The sequence below is a fragment of the Equus asinus genome, chromosome 2 (assembly GCF_041296235.1).
Source record: "Equus asinus isolate D_3611 breed Donkey chromosome 2, EquAss-T2T_v2, whole genome shotgun sequence".
Lineage (NCBI taxonomy): Eukaryota > Metazoa > Chordata > Mammalia > Perissodactyla > Equidae > Equus > Equus asinus.
In genome coordinates this window covers 175,841,597-175,859,423 of record NC_091791.1, presented here as the reverse complement: position 1 = coordinate 175,859,423, position 17,827 = coordinate 175,841,597, and the positions used below count along the sequence as shown (strand labels likewise).

The following is a 17,827-nucleotide window of genomic DNA, read 5'->3' as shown; positions in this document are numbered from 1 at the left end:
TTTCATACATGTGGAATAATACTATTAATACTAAAACTTGATTTTTTTTTGGTGTGTTTGTGAGGAAGAATGGCCCTGAGCTAACATCTGTTGCCAATTTTCATCTTTTTGCTTGAGGGAGATTGTCGCTGAGCTAACATCTGTGCCAATCTTCCTCTATTTTATGTGGGACGCCACCACAGTGTGGCTTGAAGAGCAGTGCTCTATCCATACTCGGGATTTGAACCTGTAAACTCCGGGATGCTGAAGTGGAGTGCGTGAACTTAACCATGATGCCACTGGGCCAGCTCCCAAAACTTGGTTTTTTCAAAGTATATCTTGGCTCTACTTTCGTGTAGATTGATCTCATTCTTCTTAATGACTATTTTGTATTCCATTGAATGAAGCTAAATTTATTTAACTGATACCCCAATTGATAGATAGTTGGGTTGTTTTCAGATCTTTGCTATTATAATTGATGCTGCATAATATTTATAATATCATCTATACTACAAAGAGTACTAAACACCTCTTAAGGACATACGAGGTACTAGACACTTTGTTATACACTTTATAGACATCATTTTATTTAATTCTCAAAATAATCCTACAGATGAGGACAGTGAAATCTAGACACGCTATGTAACTTGCCCAGACTCACATATCTAGCAAGTAATGAAACTGTGATTTCAACCCAGAGCTGTCTGATTCCAGAGTTAGAGCTCAATAGTCAGCAAGTATTTTTGTACATACATTTTGCATACTTGTGTTAGGGTACGTGCATCGTACATTTATAAAGATAAAATTGCTGAGTCAAAGGATATGCAATATTTGAACTTAAACATGTATTTTCAAATTGCCTTCCAAAAAGTTTTGCCAATTAGCACTCCCAGTTGCAGAAAATAAGAGTACTAGTTTCTTCATACTCTTGCCAACATTGTGTAGTATCATTTTTCCCCCAATACGATAGGCAAAATAATTATATCTTAGTGTTGTTTCAATTTGCATTTCTTTAACAATTTCATGAATGTGTATATTTAAATATCATTTTTGTCATTAACTGTTGAATTATGCCTCATATGACTATAATCTCTTTGTTTTAGAGAAATCGCATAAAATTCCCAGTTAAGTTTTTTGTTTTCCATTGTAATGTATTGTTCATTTTCTCTGTCGTCATATATATTCCAAACTCCTTGTTTTGTTTCTATCTGCAATATCCTTTGGAATTCCTTTCCAGGCTGAATATAACCAGGTACCATGCTACCAACAGGCTCCAATTATTCAGTTCAATAATTAGTCAAGGTCACAGGACCTGGACAAGGTAACTGACGAGAGAAGGATGGTAATAGGCCATTTTAAGTTGACTTTTTCTCATAAAAATGATGATAGTTTTAGGAAGAGAGAAGAAATGGCTTTTTAAAGAATAGCATGATATTTTTTAAAGAGAGCAGAGAGCCCAACAGGAAAACTAAGAAAAATAACATTAAAAGAATAGACGTTCAAAATAATTTTGTTAAATAAAAATTTTGGCCACAGCTAGAAGGACCCACAACTATAAATAGACAACTATCTGCCGGGGGGGGGGGGGGGCGGGATTTGGGGAGAAAAAAGCAAAAAAAAGCAAAAAAAAATTTTAAAAACTCTTCAGAAAATATAAACTTGTACCTAAAACTTCACTATAACCACAGGATTAATAGAGTACAAATATTTGAAATGAATTTGTACTTCAGATTAGGTCAAGATGCATATAATCACTTATATATACTTTCATTTCGACAAATGAGCACATATTGCTTCAGATTTCTCTAGTTGAGACATACTCTGGAGGAGTGACAAAGGTAATGTTCATTTGACTTCACTAAGAAAAACAGGTTCATGCTTTTTTCTCTTTGAAAGCCACCTGCTGCCAGATATGTCCTTGTGGAGGCAAGAGTTTCTTATCTGTAAAATTCTAGCTTTCCAGGAATTTAAACAAAAAGGAATAAAATAATTATATCACACTGTTTATTTGATACAGTAAACATGTAGATAGACAGAAAGATGACTAGTCAGACAATCAGATTATTATACTGCCTGAATCCTTAAGGAATCTGAGACTAAGGGCAAGATAGAAAGCACTAAGGGGGTGTACAACAGAGTGCACGAGACAGTTAAAGGCGAATGGAATGCGCTGCGTTGTTGGGCTCAGAATGGAAGGGGTGACTTTTTACAGGCTCTCCCTTCCTCAGAGAGCTCTTGCAGCAAAGCAAACTTGAAAATATATCTGCTACAACCTACATCTTGAAGAAAGTGATTAATACAATTTGGCCAGTCTGTAACAGAGCCGTAATGTATTGTTGAAAGGGGCCTGCTGAGGCAAAACGTGGTGTTGAAACATGCTGTTTCTTAATAATAATAGAGGCTACCAAAGCGAGCCTTAAAAAAGGTGGGGCTGGCCAATGATTCAGCTAACATTAACACCTCCTTGCAAAGACTCCAACTTTCTCCGATAGCCTCTGGTTCTTTAAACTTTTGCTTCTTGTTTTTGCTCGGTTTGGATATTTCGTTTTCTGGTAGGTATTTTGGAAACAATCAAGGAGTGAAGAGGGGAAGAAAATCTTGGGGAAACAGAGGCAGGAGGTTGGATTTTGCTGTCAGTAATCATATCTTCCTTTTTTTTTTTAAATGGAAATATCCGGTATGTCACATCTTGTCGTGTGTCATGTTTCAGGTTGTGGCAGATATGGCACAGTTAGCATCTGCAGGATGGGGCGGACTAGGACGAACAGCACTGTGGAATTAGACTGCCTGTTGGGTATGTGTGGTTCTGGAGAGGAATGTCATGATTTAGCCTGGCCCGCAGAGCAAGTTCTGAAAGTTCTGGTAACAAGTAGAAGGTAATTCAAGTACGAAGTCTGTTAGAGAGGACATTCAACATGAAACCTGGTGAAAGCCTGGCAAAATCAGACAATGGGAAATCCTGAGTGGCAGTTTGGGAGTCCGTATGGTGTGTGGTGGGAAGCCTCTTAGGGAGTGGCAGTGCCCCAGTCACTGGACTGAGGATAAAGCACAGGACTCAGCCCTCAGTAGAGAAACTTGCAAGAAATGATCCTTGCTCCAAGGGGTATGATTTTCCTGGCACTGCGAAGATTCCTGTATGGATAGCGGCTGAGTCGTTACTGGAAAAGAAACACAAGGAAACGAGCATGAATTGTTGATTTTTCCAAAGTGGGTAGCAAAAACAGCAGTAGCAGGTTGATGTTGCAAACTCTCATCTCTAATGTAACAGCACACAATTCCCTTGACAAGAGACAAAGCAACTGCTAGGTTTAATGTGTCTTTACACGAGCAAATGATCTCACATAATAATACTGCTCCATGCTGGCAATCCTGTATGAATACAGCAGTGTAATGCCGACAGTTAGCTAACAACAGAGCTGCCTGCCCAGATAGAAGGTTTGGAACTACACGGGAGGGACATATTCAATCCAAGGTGATTCTGGGGAAACATGGAAAGGCTGACATCTGGACTGCCAATGCAAAGCAGACGCATTCTGAAACACAAGAGAAATACCGGCTGAGGGGTCCTAGTGAGGCTTCCAAGTTGTCATCAAGAGCTTGTTAAATTTTCATAATTTTAATATGGAAGCAGAAAAGATCGCTTTAGAGTAATAGGAGGAAGGACCAGGGCTTGAGATGGGTACATTTGTTCATTTACTGAATATTTCTTGACTACTTTCTGTAGTCCAGGTACTGTGCTGGGCGACAGAGATACGGAAATGAATAAGATAGTCTCAGTCCTCGAAAGGGTTATTATCTACCTTTGGAGAGGGAAACAAGCCAACAATTACAATGTCCTGTGGTAATATACGGTAGGAATTAAGTAATGGTTGCTTATGGGAGCTGAGATAAAGAGCATCTAACTGTGTGTGTGTGTGTGTGTGTGTGCGTGCGAAGGGTGGTCTTGGTCAAAGAAAGCCTCCAGGAGAAGGGGATGTTTGAATTAAACATTATAGGGTAAGTAAGGATGAGTCAGAGGAAGGCGTGAGTGGGTGGATGAGTGAGGATTCTAGTTGGAGAGAACGATATGTGCAAAAGCTTATATTCATAAAAGGGACATGGAGTGCCTGGTATAAATAGTGCTGGGAGATATGGTGGAGACGTGGAAACCAAGAACTGCCAAATCTTTTATTCAGTGGTAACTTTTTGGGTCCTTATTGATAATAGAATATTGAGGACTAGGAGGTAGAGTTCTTCTTTCATGGCAAGACAAAATGAGATTAATATGTAAAGCATTTCCTGATACAAAACTAGTTAGACCTTAGAGGAAGTTATGGGAGAAGATTAAGAAATTTGCTTCTCTGAAAGGTGTGCTGTAGAAAGTAGGGAAGCTAATCAAGAGTTCTTTCAACTTTGGGATTTCTCTTTGTTACCAAACAGACAAAAGGAATGGGAAAGATTAATAAAGGGGAAGGGCTGTGCGTGGAATGCAATTGCAAAATGCTGCAAAATATTAGGGGCAGGCAGACATTATGGGATCTTTTAAAGAGGCATTTCAGTGTCAAGATAATGATTGTGGCATAATAGACTAAAATTATTTAATAACCTTAAAGCATCTGAACTATTTACGGTAAATTCTAACAGGCTATCCTTGCAACCTTCAGAAACAGGAACTCACTGAGGTCAGGAAACCGTGCACTGAAGAAAGCCTAGATCATGATAGACATGTAATTGGTGTTCAGTGATGGGTGGAGATCTCCAGTACTACGCCTGTCTTACAGATTGTCTTCAGCTGTTCGTGATCTGGAGCGTTCAGTTCCAGCCTGGATATGGCAGTCCGTTCGCTAGTGATGACCAGGTTCATGTCTAGTTCTCAGTTTAACCCAACTACTTGTGTGCTAACTTTGTCAAGCTTTTGCTTTGACATTTACATCCAGCAAACTGCAAGCAAAGTGTCAACAGAAATTGTCCCAGTTTGAGATAGAAATGTGTGTCATGTTCAGTTTTCAAAGCACATTTCTGCGTTCCTTCTTTGCTCGTCACATCCTGTAGACGTTAGGAGAGCCACTGCTACCAGCGTGGACAGAAGGGCTGGATCGAAGGAGAATGCCATTCTGTGTCATCTCCATCTGGGAGCATGGGGAAAGCATAGGTAATTTCATAGACATTATCAGAGTTAGAGTTGGGAAGGACATTGGAAGTCATCAAGTTCCACATCCTCAATTGGCAGATGGGGAAACAGGTCCTTGCTCAGAGCCCTAGAATAATAATTGGCTAGAATTTAGATTTTTCTAAGTGCCAGGCCAACACTTCCTTCTAAGCTATAGCATTTCCCCTTTCATCCTTAAGTATGTAACAGAATACTTCTTTTTTATTATGGGTTAGCTCTTTTAGAAAATACTTTGAAAATATAAATGCCATAAAATATGTTATTTAAAAAAATTTATAAGAAGAGTTATATTGAATTAGGATTGCAAACCTTACATGTATTAAAATCTCACATATTTGGTTGCATTTTTCACACCAAGTCAAACAACCTCTGTGCGTGTGTGTTTTTTTGCCTCACATGATCCCATTTGAAAGCTAGCAACCCGGCTAGCAACTCACCATGATAACTTGATTGGCAAAGGCAATAGAGCAAATCTGTGTCATTAATTATTTAAGCATGTTGCTGATTACAGAGTGATTCCATCTATTTCTTTCTTTGCTCATGCAACAACCTTAAGAAGCACATGGCAAAGTATTAATTTTCCCATCATACAGATGAGAAAGCAATGTCTTAGAGTAATTAAGTGATTTGTTCCAAGTCCTGGAGCTGGTACATAGCAGAGCTGAGCTGGTACCCAGGCCTTTTCACATTTGGTTATGTGCTCCTTCCACCCTACCAAATCGTCATCACGTCATTGTAACCATCATCATTACCACCACCACCACCACCACCATCATCATCACTTTATTTTTCTGACTATTGTAACTTTTCTGAGACCAGCAGATCTCAATGTATAACAGCATCTCCCTTATCGTACCATTACCCTCATATACTGCTTTTATATTCCCCAACCTTGCCTCTTGGTTGCCCCGTGAATTTAGCTATGAGGCTGCAGGAAAGATGACCACACCCAACTACGTTATAGGGACTCCATCCTGCCATTAACTACTCATTAGCAGTAACAGAAGGATTAACGTTTAGTGTGTTCTCAAACCGTACTTCCTAGAATATCTGAATAAATTGCTGGCATTTTTTGGTCCCAAGTACAGCAATGAAAATTTTGATGGCAAAATTAGCGACTCAAAATAATTAGTAACTTAGTAAGTAAGTATGGTAAGTAAGACTACAGCTCTTCAGTCACTATAGTTCTACCTTTGGTGACATCTCAAGGAGTCCCCTCACTCACGCCTTGATGCTGTATCTCATAGTGCCCTCTACACTTCCACACAGCTTCCCAACCACTGGGCTTGCCCAATTTCTCTGGCATACCTCTGGGCTCTGCTTATCATTTTACAAATAAGTCGTACTCATGGAAAAGGGTTAGAGGAAAAGGCTTTCTTACCCAAATCCAGGCTTGTACTTTCCTGCGCAAATCAAGATCACTTTCTAAGGACAGACTCCTTATGCTTTTATGATTTTCTCTATTAGTGACTCCAGTGGCAGGGAAATACATAAGGAAAGATAGAAGGGTACTTGTGTACTCTTCATATCACCAATATCCACTGATCTGCCAGCAGTCAGGCTGACTCCAGACAACAGATTAAAGAGGATGGTGGGGGAATTGGGTAAAGCTGATCAAAAGGTACAAGCTTCCAGTAATAAGTTAAGTTCTCGAGATGTAATGTATGATATGATGACTACAGTTAACACTGCCATTTTGTATATTTGAAAGTTGCTAAGAGAGTAGATCTTAAAAGTTCTCATTACAAGCAAAAAAAAAAAATTGTAACTATGTGAAGTAATGGATGTTAACTAAATTTATTGTGGTAATCATTTTATAATATACACATATATCAAATTATTATGTTGTACACTTTAAACTTATACAATGTTATATGCCAATTATATCTCAATAAAACTGGAAAAAAGCCTAGATTAAGCAGGAATACATGGGCAGCATCCATTGACTTTGTCAAATATATCTCCCTTCCTTTCCTTCCTTCTCTCCTTCTCTCTTCTCAGTACATATCTACTGAGAATCTATTCTGAATATAAGCATAGTATGAAGAGGATAGGGAGACAATGACCTAGTTGGGAGACAATTCATACACACTAGGCTGGGTGTCAGGGTATGGGAGAGAAGGACTTTGTTATTAAGTAAGTTTGGGAATATTACGTTAGCAGAGATCCTAAACTCAAATACCTTTGGAGGCCAGCTGGTTTATGAATACGGTGCAGTGTGAAGACAATAGGGGGAAGTGGCATTTGCAGGCTGCCAATTTGCACTTCTGAGTTTAAAAAAAAATGCCACTAGGGGCATTAATATTCTGAGACAAAGAGTTTTAGAAATGCTGTTCTGGAAAGTGGGGAATCGTTGAAGAATTCTGAGATGGATATAATATCATTAAAGCCGTGCTTTTAGGGAGATTGAGAAGAAGGCAGAGGCGTGAGTGTGAATTAAATGTAGGGGAACAATATATCCCAGGTGGCCTTGGACAGTCCTGGGTTGGGCCTGTTATCCAGTTGTAACTGTTAATAGTGTGCCCTTTCACTCTCACAGGTGTCCTGATTTGGACAATAAAGATCACCCTAATTAGTGGGATATATCAGCCATCAATTCAGTGAGTGGAGCCCCCATTCACAAGGACTTATCAGGTTCCTGTTTACATTGAAGATCTTTTCTTAGGAGGAGGCCCTCTCTCCAGTCATGGCGTATCATACTTTAGGTGAGGGTGGAGAGAGCACTCATACACAAGAGAACGACAAAAGTCGACATTTCCAAGGTGCTTAGTTGCTGAAGTGATGGTGGTATGGTTGACAAGTTTAGATATTGGGATGTATTGGTATAAACAGGAAAGTATGGGAAGCGACATATATCAAACCAGGAGAACTGATTTTCTCAGGAGAGAGGGATTGAATGGTGGAAAATGGAAGACTATGAGTTTTTTCGTTTATAAACCCTTCCATTGATTCAATTGTCATTTTGTATAAGTATTACATTGGTAAATTTTTAAAAGACCCAATAAAATTATTTTATAAATATTAGGGAGAAGAATAAATTGGTTTCATATTCTGTGATATATTGACAAGTTTACCCACACGTCCGTAAGTGAACAGATTTAGAAGACCTTATCTTCTTACGAGCTTATCTTCTTTTTGAAGATCTTATGTTCTTTATTCTGTTGCAGTATACTTAATTTTCAGTTCTTAGGGGATAAAGAAGTGGATTTCTATATCAAATGTTACTGAGCATTAAGAGGACTTTAGTCTTCTAGCTAACAAAAATAATAATAGTTACCAATACCATCTGTGAAGTATTGTATCAGATGGCATTTCTATGCCTTAGTTTAATTCTGCAAGGTGGATGTTGTAATCGTCATTTTACAAATGAGAAAATGTCCTCAGAAAAGCTCAATGACTGGTCCAAGGCCACACAGTTAAGTGTCAAGCTGAGATTTCCACTCACATCTTTTGGTTTCAAAGCCCATGCAATTGTAAGTAAATGGTAAAAGGCATATGTAGCAACGTTGGATTTTAAAACTTTCAAACTTTGGACCTAACTATAGCTGTTAGTCATTCTAGCAGGTTGCACTGGAGGATATCAAAAATAGCTCTGAAACTCCTCTTTCAACGCTGTTCTCTAAGAAGACCTACAACTTTGGTGTTAGGTGGATGGGTGGTGAACCACATCTGACAGTGCTTAGTCATCGTCATAACAAAAGGATCTTGTAATGAAATAATCGTATCAGGACAGGATGCAAGTTTGTATTTTTTTCTTGTTTATTGATACCCGAAGCAGACGGCTATTAAGTAATTTTCAGACTAGTCTTATAAAGATAATGTTGCTAACATTATGGCACTCACTCTCAAAGGTGGCCCTCCCTTCCAGTCTTCTGTTGAATGCAAAGCATGTCATTCATAGAGTCACAGTTCACAGGCTACTCATGGTCATAATGTGACTATGAAACTCCCAGTAACTTCTAATTCTGGTTTGTCTATGTGGTCACCTTGGGAAAGTCACTTAACATTTTTGAACCTCATCTCCTTCTCATGTAGGAGCGAAAGCCCTTTAAAAACTTCTTCTCTTCCAAGTATTTCTGGAAGTTTCCAGGGGAAGTCTCATTTGCTTGTGAATCAGCAAGCACAGTTTGCTTTTATGCTCTTTTGGTGAATGCTATAGCTGGACCTGCAATGTTACTGTTGTCCTTCCTCAAGCTTCCGTCCCTGTTGTTGATGTTTTGCTTCCCCTAGAACCCACGTTCCACCCTAGGTCAAGGTTCCTTGCTTGTCATAATGAAATAGTCAATGCGAATGTTTCCCCTAGAGCTGTGAAGTGTATAAGCTGTACAATGTGTGACAAAGTCCTAGTTAAGCCTAACCCCCTAGTTTGCTAAACATGCCCAGACATGTCTGAATTTCCCACTAGGAGAGTAGAAATGATGAATGTTTCCTACTTATACAAAAATAAGTTGTTGCCATAATAAATATTAATTTGTGACAATGTGGAATGGGTGGTATCAAGGAACATAGTCTTATGCCCTGGTTGAGGAGAAAGTCTTGGTTGCATGTGACTGAAGTGAGTTCTGTCACATGCCTCCTGCGGTAGCTAGACAAAAGACGTTTCATTGCCCCTTAACAGCCTTGTAGTCTGTGATTATAAAATTATGTATGAATCTGTGTAGTTAACCGAAGAAGGGTATGGACCTTAAACAGTTCATCTCTTCAAAAATAGCACTACTGTTCTGTTTTCAGTATTCTGAGACTGAGAAAGTTTAAATTCAATGACAAAAATTAGAGAAGAGCAAAAGAATAGAAAAGTATGGTAAAATTTTTTTCATATTTTATATATGTGTGTGTAAACATACACACATATATATAGCAATTAACTCCAGAGTCTGCTCCAAAACAACAAAGTTATTGTTACTCTTAAAAATAAGAACAAAAAGCAAATGTGAAAACTTTTAAATTAAATCCCAACATTTTCAAACAAGTGCAGTGCTGCCTGGGAGATCACGCAAAGCATCCGGAGCCTTAACTGAATGTATGTTGGCAAGAGCATCTTCACATCTCTCTAAATAACTAGCTAATACAGTCAGTATTTTGCACCTCATCGAGGCCTGGCACTTATTTGCAAAATGTTCCAGTCAATTGTCAGCTAAAAAGAATGCAGAATTTCAATCCTTTTTTTGGGGAAAAAAACAGGCAAAATCTTCTCTGCTCCTAAAGAATGTTGCATTGCAAAGACCGGAATTCTCCATAGGCTGCCAAGACTCTGTCAGGTGTAATCTAGCCCGTCAACATTTTAGGAGAAAGGCAGAATCAACACGAAAATAAAAGACGAAGCAATTCAAAAAGGAGATAAGGCAGCACCCATCTTTAAGCTGCTGTTAATTAAGCATTTTATCTAGTCTATTGAATAAAGTTTTGTAGAAAGTCAAGTGCAAAACATATAAAATACTCTAAATTGTTTCTCTTTTCCTTTTTTGTTTGCTAGGTTTCTGTTTATCTGATCAGAACAAAAGTTCATCATCATTTAGCCTTTCATTTAATGGTTTATTTATTTAACAGCAAGGAAAATGATCAAAAAAAAGTATTGGCTGCACAGTTTAGCAGTCAAGAAATACATAGGCTCATAGAGGAGAAGAGACATGTACTGAAACCGTTAGAATACAGGATGGAAAATAAGAGGCATCGTGAAAGAAGAGCCAGGGGGGCCATGAGCGACCAAAAGAAAGATACATGGATGGGGATTGCTGTCTCTCATTTTTTGAACCCACCTACATTACAGGCATTTTATATGTTAAATCCTTTAACAGCCCTATGTGGTAGATGTTATTCCCATTTTACAGATGAAGAAACTGAGACTTACAGGTTAATACATTTGATTAGGCTCCCACAGTAGACGGTAAGGCTGATATTAGAGCCGCAGGGCCCTCTGGCTCCAATTTCTGGCAGGAATACTTTAGGCAATACTTCACAGAGGGAGGGGCATTTGCACCGATTCTTGAATAGGTAGATTTGAACAGTGTGATGTGTGGGAAAAGCTTATTTCATGAAGAAGAAATAGCATGGGCCAAGGGGTTAAAGTTTTGTTGGAACCCCAGGTAGGAGCAGAGTTTCTCCATCTATGGAGTTGGGACCTATAGCTGGTTTGTAAATTGGAAACTTGGCAAAAGTCGGGGGATCATTAAAAAACAACTCATGTAGCCCTTTTGTTTTAACATAAAATGTACAGGCATACATTTATGTCAATCTTTGCTTGAGGAACCAAATCACTTTCTTGGAGTATGAGTCTGCTAAATGGAGTCCCTGCTCATAATACACCATTTTATGCCTAATTTGATACAAACCATTTTGGTTTATTTGAAGTGGAGCAAAACTGGAAGACACTTGAGAGCAATCACAGTGTGGTATCTTTCTGGATTTGTATTATTTGCTTCCTCAATCTGTTATGGCTGTCTTGCCTTTCTAATTTGACATGATTTTTTTATTGGCTTGTGGGTTTTTTTTGGTCAAGCATATAACTTAGTTTTCATAGAAACAATTTTCTTCTTGTACTCATATTTTATCAGTTTTCATATTTAATTAAATCACATAATTGCAAGAACAAGTAAGAGTGGCATAAATAGGTTTGGACAAGCATACAGCTAATTGGTGGGAGAAGGGCACAGACGTACTGTGTGACTTGCTAGCCCACAGTGTTTAATCATCCATGTTTTATGGGGGCCTTGTTTTACACGGGGAATGGAGAGCATTGATCTGATGAGTCAATTAAATAGAAGTGTGTTAAGAGAACTGCTGTTGCAGTGGAAAAATAGGAGACAACATAGATTAGGGTCAGATCTTCTAGGGACTTGAATGCCAAGCTAAGAGGTATAGTCATCATTGATTAACCATTGTTGCCATCCTCACAACATTAAGATCATTGTGCTCAGAGCTGTGCATAAGGAAGATTAATTTAGATACTGCCTAGAGAGATTTGGTAGACGAAATAATGAGGGGAAATAGTGCAGTGGCAAGAGTGAAGGGAGAAGAGGGGATGGATGTGAAAGATATTTTGGATGTAGAATAAGTAGGATATGATAGTGGATCAGATGTGAGTGTGGTATTCAACGTACCTTTCTCGTAAAAGTAAATAAGTAGGAATTTGGCACCTTGATGTGATATGAAACTCTAGGGACCTTATTAGTGCTTTTGACTTTTTGTTTCCATTTAGCTTTAGTCATTTTGCAAACTGTCCAAGTGGTTGCAATGGTATCTATTGCAGCAGCCCTCTGCCCATCACTGTGTATACAACCTCTCCTGTATTTAGCAGAGCTGTATATTATTTCCCACTTGTTACAGGTGTATTCCCTATTGCACTGATGCTAAGATGCACTTCTGCTAGTTTTTTTTTTTTTTTTGCATTTTAGCATCTGTAAAATTCAAATTCATCTTAAAATGTCAACGCATCTTGACATACATGATGACATGTCAAAATTTAATCAATTGCATATTTTTCCTTTCTTAGTGGTTCGAAAAATAGCATCTTCTCTCCTCAACCAGGTTATAAATAGCATCTTCCCTCCTCAACCAGGTTATAAATTCCAGGGGCGATTCTTTTCCTCTGCATCCTTTATAATGACTCGCATAGTGCCAGGCACATAGTAGACCTTTAGTAAATATTTGTTGACTCATTGTTAACTTGAGTTAGAATCATGGTAGACCTGGTTCATGAGTAAGTTATTATATAAGGACTTAAAAACCATAATATTCTGAGCTTCAAGGAGACTTCCAAAATCTCTTAAGGAGACTCTAAGAAATGGACTCCAAAATCACATATGAGCAGGAATTAACTCGATTAGCTTAATATTAAAAAAACCAGTGTCTGTTGTTGATTAGCTCTCATGACACCGAAGGAATTTTTGAAGGGGGCTATTTAATTTCCCTTCTGTTTGTATTCTTATTTGTGAACATATCCATTGTTGGACAAGAAAAAGCAAAGAGAGAAGGAGACCTCCAGGTAATAAAGCCATCTAGATTCTACAAGACAAAAGTATTTTTAATGAAGTTGACTATTTCTAAGATATGTTTTAGTCCAAAAAGCCTGAAAGGAGCCAGATGCTGAGTATACATATGTTAGAAGGCACAGTGGCATTTAGGCAAAGGAAACAGGCTAGTTAAGCAGTGTTCTAGGGAAGATGGTCAAAATAAGTGTGGATTATCTGGTAATTTTTTCAGTTTTCCAATCAGAATATAGAAATTGCTTTTCTTAGAAAAATTAATGGGTGATGGAAATAGGTTTTAAAGTGTTTGCTGATATAAATCACTAATGAAAATACGGAGAACGAAGAATTTTGAAAGGAAAGATATTTGCATTATCTACAAATGGAAGGTGGAAAATAAGGATTTAACACACTGCTTCTAGGTGGGAGTTAGATTTTTGGAGTTTGAGGACAAAAAGTAAGAGATTACAAGGGGTGTAGCTTGAGTCTTCCTCTCTCATATCACAGAACCTAACTCATATGGGAGAACCAAACATTTACAAAGTACATCCTTTCTGGAAAAATCCGTCGCTTGTAGGGAGTGAATTTCCCCATTAGTAGAGTCTACGCCAGCTCTCTTAGGAAAATGATAGTAGAAATAAAACCATAAAAATAAAATATTTGATGAGAAAATGTTTAGTGAGCTATTGATTTAATAGTGATAATAAAAGCAGAGATGATTGTTATTATTTATCCTGACAACTTCACTTTGAATATTCTTTCCTAAGGTTATTAAATATTAAATAATGCTAAGAAATCAAAACATTGCCAACTATTGATTAGTGGTGTGAAGAGATGGCTTATTGACATATAATTAATAGCAAATTTTGACTTCCAATATATACTACAATGTTTCCCCAACGTTGCTGCACGTTGGAATTACATGGGGATCTTTAAAAAATATGATGTTTGGCTCCCAACCCCACACATTCTGATTTTATTGGCGTGGGGTATGACCTGAGCATCAGATTTTTAACAAACTTTCTAGGTCATTCTAATGTGCAACAAAGTTTAGGACTCACTGTATTGCCAATGAAAACAAGTATTACCTACTTTTTGTTTTATTGACATAATAATTCCCACTATTCACTGTGCAGACGGAGAAACCTTTTGATGTTGAAACACGTGCCCTTTGCAGAAAGGGTAATTTGTATAGAGGGGCACTTTGCCTGAGGGCAATAACATGTGGACTCAAAGGAGAATATTCTGAGCATGGAAAGAGTTAAAGAGTCTGCTACATAAGGAAGAAAAGGGATATTTCTCCATTGCACCTGAGTTTGTTAATTTGCTTATATTAATTTTCTATAAAATATATATTCATATTCAAATGTCAGTTCAAAATATGTTAAAAGATAAATTTTGATGATTCACTATTCTGAATTATTTAAGCCTTGGGGAATAATCAGAGGTCTATTTTCTGAAAGGGAAAAACACTTCAGATTTTTGATCATGGCAATCACTACACTAGGTAGATACATATTATATCTTTGTTGTCTTTAATTTCGATGATTCTCTGAACTAAAACTTGTTGTAATACTACCCTTCATAATGGCCCTGACTATTCTTTGGCTAGTTCTGTGATGAAAAGAGCAAGATAGTAATTTCAAGATGTATTTCCTACATGACTCTGCTTTTGTGACTTTATCGATCCCAACATTATCTGAACTCTTTACCCCCTAGTTTTGGGATATCAGATGAGAAGGAGTTATTTAACTATCTCTTGGAGAATAACATCGATGAACTATTTTCGTCCAATGCAGCATAAATTGTTTTTGTCCACAGTGGATTCCACCCAAAGAAGGCAGACTCTGATTACCGGTTATTAAGCTTTTTTTCCCTGCCATATGTCTAAATGGAAACATGGCAGATTTTCCTTTGGGTTTCGACAAAGTGTTTTCTCAAACCGCAATGAAATGAGTTGATTGAAATGCCATAATAACAGTGGTGGTAGTAGATTGTTGCTACTTCTTGATAAAACAGAGAAATGGGGCTATTTGAAATGAGGGTAAGTTTTGGGTGAAAGGATAAGGCCTCAGAAACCAAAGGTTCAATTTGCCGTTAGTCTAATCCTAGCTAATAATGAAGAACATTTGCTTGTTTGCAATCTCTGCAAGCAGGGTGTTAGTTTCCTGCTCCTGAGACGTACAAGAGACACCTCAGGATGAAGAAAATGCTGGACCAGCACTCATGTTGGGTGATGTTTGTGTTGGCTGCACTGATGCAGGAGGAAAATGTCTTTTTTTTTTTTTCTGTTTAGTAGCATTCCCAATCCATTTGGGGTGTTATTTAATGAGGCTGGTCATCAGCCCAGAAATGCATAAGGGAGAATGCATTAGTCACAATTTGTCTTGATAATGCTCTCTTCACTTATTCTGGTACAAGACGCTGATGTATTCTAAAGAAGATCGCCTTGCTAGGAGTGCTGATAACAGTGGTCTCATTAGACTTCCTGAGGCACTGAAGTGGACACTTCTGATAGTGATGTGATGTAATTGCTTTATTCTCAAGTCTGAAGCCAAAAGAGTTTGTCTAAAATTAATGAAGGATTTTTGATAAAATAATATTTAAAATCAAAGGCTTAGAGTCTCGGGCATCATGAAAATTGAGATTAAAATCAGAATATGTTATTTAAGTCAGTGCCCAAAATTATGGACGAGGGTCATTTTTTTTGCCTCAATATGTTGGATTAACTCTATATGTTCCTTCCTTTTTGGTTTTTCCCCAAATGTTTATTGGCCATTTGTAGTTGTGTTTTTTTATTGTGGTAAAATATACATCACATAAAATTGTCCATTTTAATAATTTTTAAGTATACATTTCTATGGCTTTGAATACATTCACATTGTCATGCATCTCCACTTACATATCTCCAGAACAATTTCCTCACCCCAAACTTGGTGCCCATTAAACGATAACTTCCCATCTTCCTTTCCTCTACCCCTGGTAACCACTACTCTACTTTCTGTCTCTATGAATTTGACTGTTCTAGGTACCTCATATAAATGGAATCATATTGCTTTATAAGTTCTTTTTTAAGCATTTGGTTTCATAAAGTCATACAGTTATCACAATGTAGACCAGGAAGAGATCAATAATGCCAAACTACTTTCATGGATAAGGGGGTTGATTAGCTAAATTACTCTGCTGACTCCTAGCCCAGAACATTTTATCCAGTTTAAGGTACTCCATTAAACACTGCATTAAAACACTATTTGTGCTTATATTCACTTTCATGACATTTGTGCTAAGAAAGTCTTTAACATCTCTCAGCCATCATCTCTCTACTGGTCCTATATTTAGCTTTCTCTAAATGAATTAACATTAATTATAATGATAATTAACATAGCTAATATTTATTGTGTGCTTACTATTTGACAAGCTTAATGCTAAGCATTGTATATGTATTGATCTCATTTAGTCTACAAAACATTTTATAAGATAGATACTCCAATTATCCCCATTTATAGATGAAGAAACTGAGGCATGAAAAATGAGGTTGGTTCTACCAGATTGTACAGATAGTAAGCGATAGATCCAGGACACTGAATAACACCATGTGGTTGATATTTAATAAATAAAAATTGTGTGTTAAAATGAACTGGGTTTGGGCAGTCTATTAAAAGTAAGGAAACCTTAAATGAAATTTCTGTTTTTTACTTTTATCAATTGTTTTATTTTCATTGGTAATTCAATTCCTTAATACATAAAATGATCACCCATTTAGCATGATCAAGGATAATGCTAAATTGTTTAAATAATAGAGTTTACAGTAACATTCTTATGTATAAAATACTTTTGAAAAGAACTAGCTTTCTTTTTTATCTGCATATACTTACTGTAAGTATTATTGCATGCATATGTTAGGCATTAAAGAATTTAGTTACAATAACACCCATGAGAGAAGGGTAACACCAAGTTAACCACCAGTCTGGGTAGAACAATACTCTGATGATGCTTTTAATCTACAGGAATTTAAAATTTTGCATCTTAAGTCCACAATCTTTGACAGATCAGCAGCACCTATCAGGTTAGGATTTTCTGCTAATTTATATTGGTTTTAGTCTTGATTTGTTCTTCAATAGAAGTCAAGTCTGTCATCTGTGTCTCAGCCTTATGGTTCCCTCAGTCCCATCTAACTGTCTTAATAGAGTGAGTCGATGGAATACTTGGTCAGTCAAGAGAGTGTGGCTGAGCAATTCTCAGCAAGGAGGTTGGCAGAAGAGGTCATGGGTTACTCAGTGATTGACAATATTTCTCTGATAAGGAGTCAAATAATGGCTTTTTTCTCAGTCTTCCACATCCCAGGGATCAGTAATGAGAATTCCATTAGTCACTTCCTCTCCGGTACCTCAACTTCATACACAGCATCTCCAAATACTCACCACGGATGCGTCCTTGGTGACAGGTAGTTGGGGTGGATGCTGCTGCAAGACAACAAATGATCTTTGAATTTGGAGAAAAAAATCTTTTAACCTCTAATATTGGGACAAAGTTTTTCCTTACTCTAAACATTTGCTTTAGGACTGGACCAGTCCAGGGCCAGAGGAAAGACATGATGTTCACTGCTAGGTTCTCCAGAAATTAGTCTAATGCTTGAAACAGATCATCATTGGACAGAACTTTTAGACTCTCAATTTCTACTCCTTACTTTCATCCTATTACTCATGGTTCTGCCACCTGGCTCTACTCCCCTGCG

General features: G+C 37.5%; 1 pseudogene; it reads right to left on the bottom strand.

The window, feature by feature from the left end:
- Window positions 1-4,997: 4,997 nt before the first annotated feature.
- The window catches only part of LOC123276821 (small ribosomal subunit protein eS6 pseudogene), a 176,169-nt pseudogene continuing 163,339 nt past the window's right edge, over window positions 4,998-17,827 (bottom strand).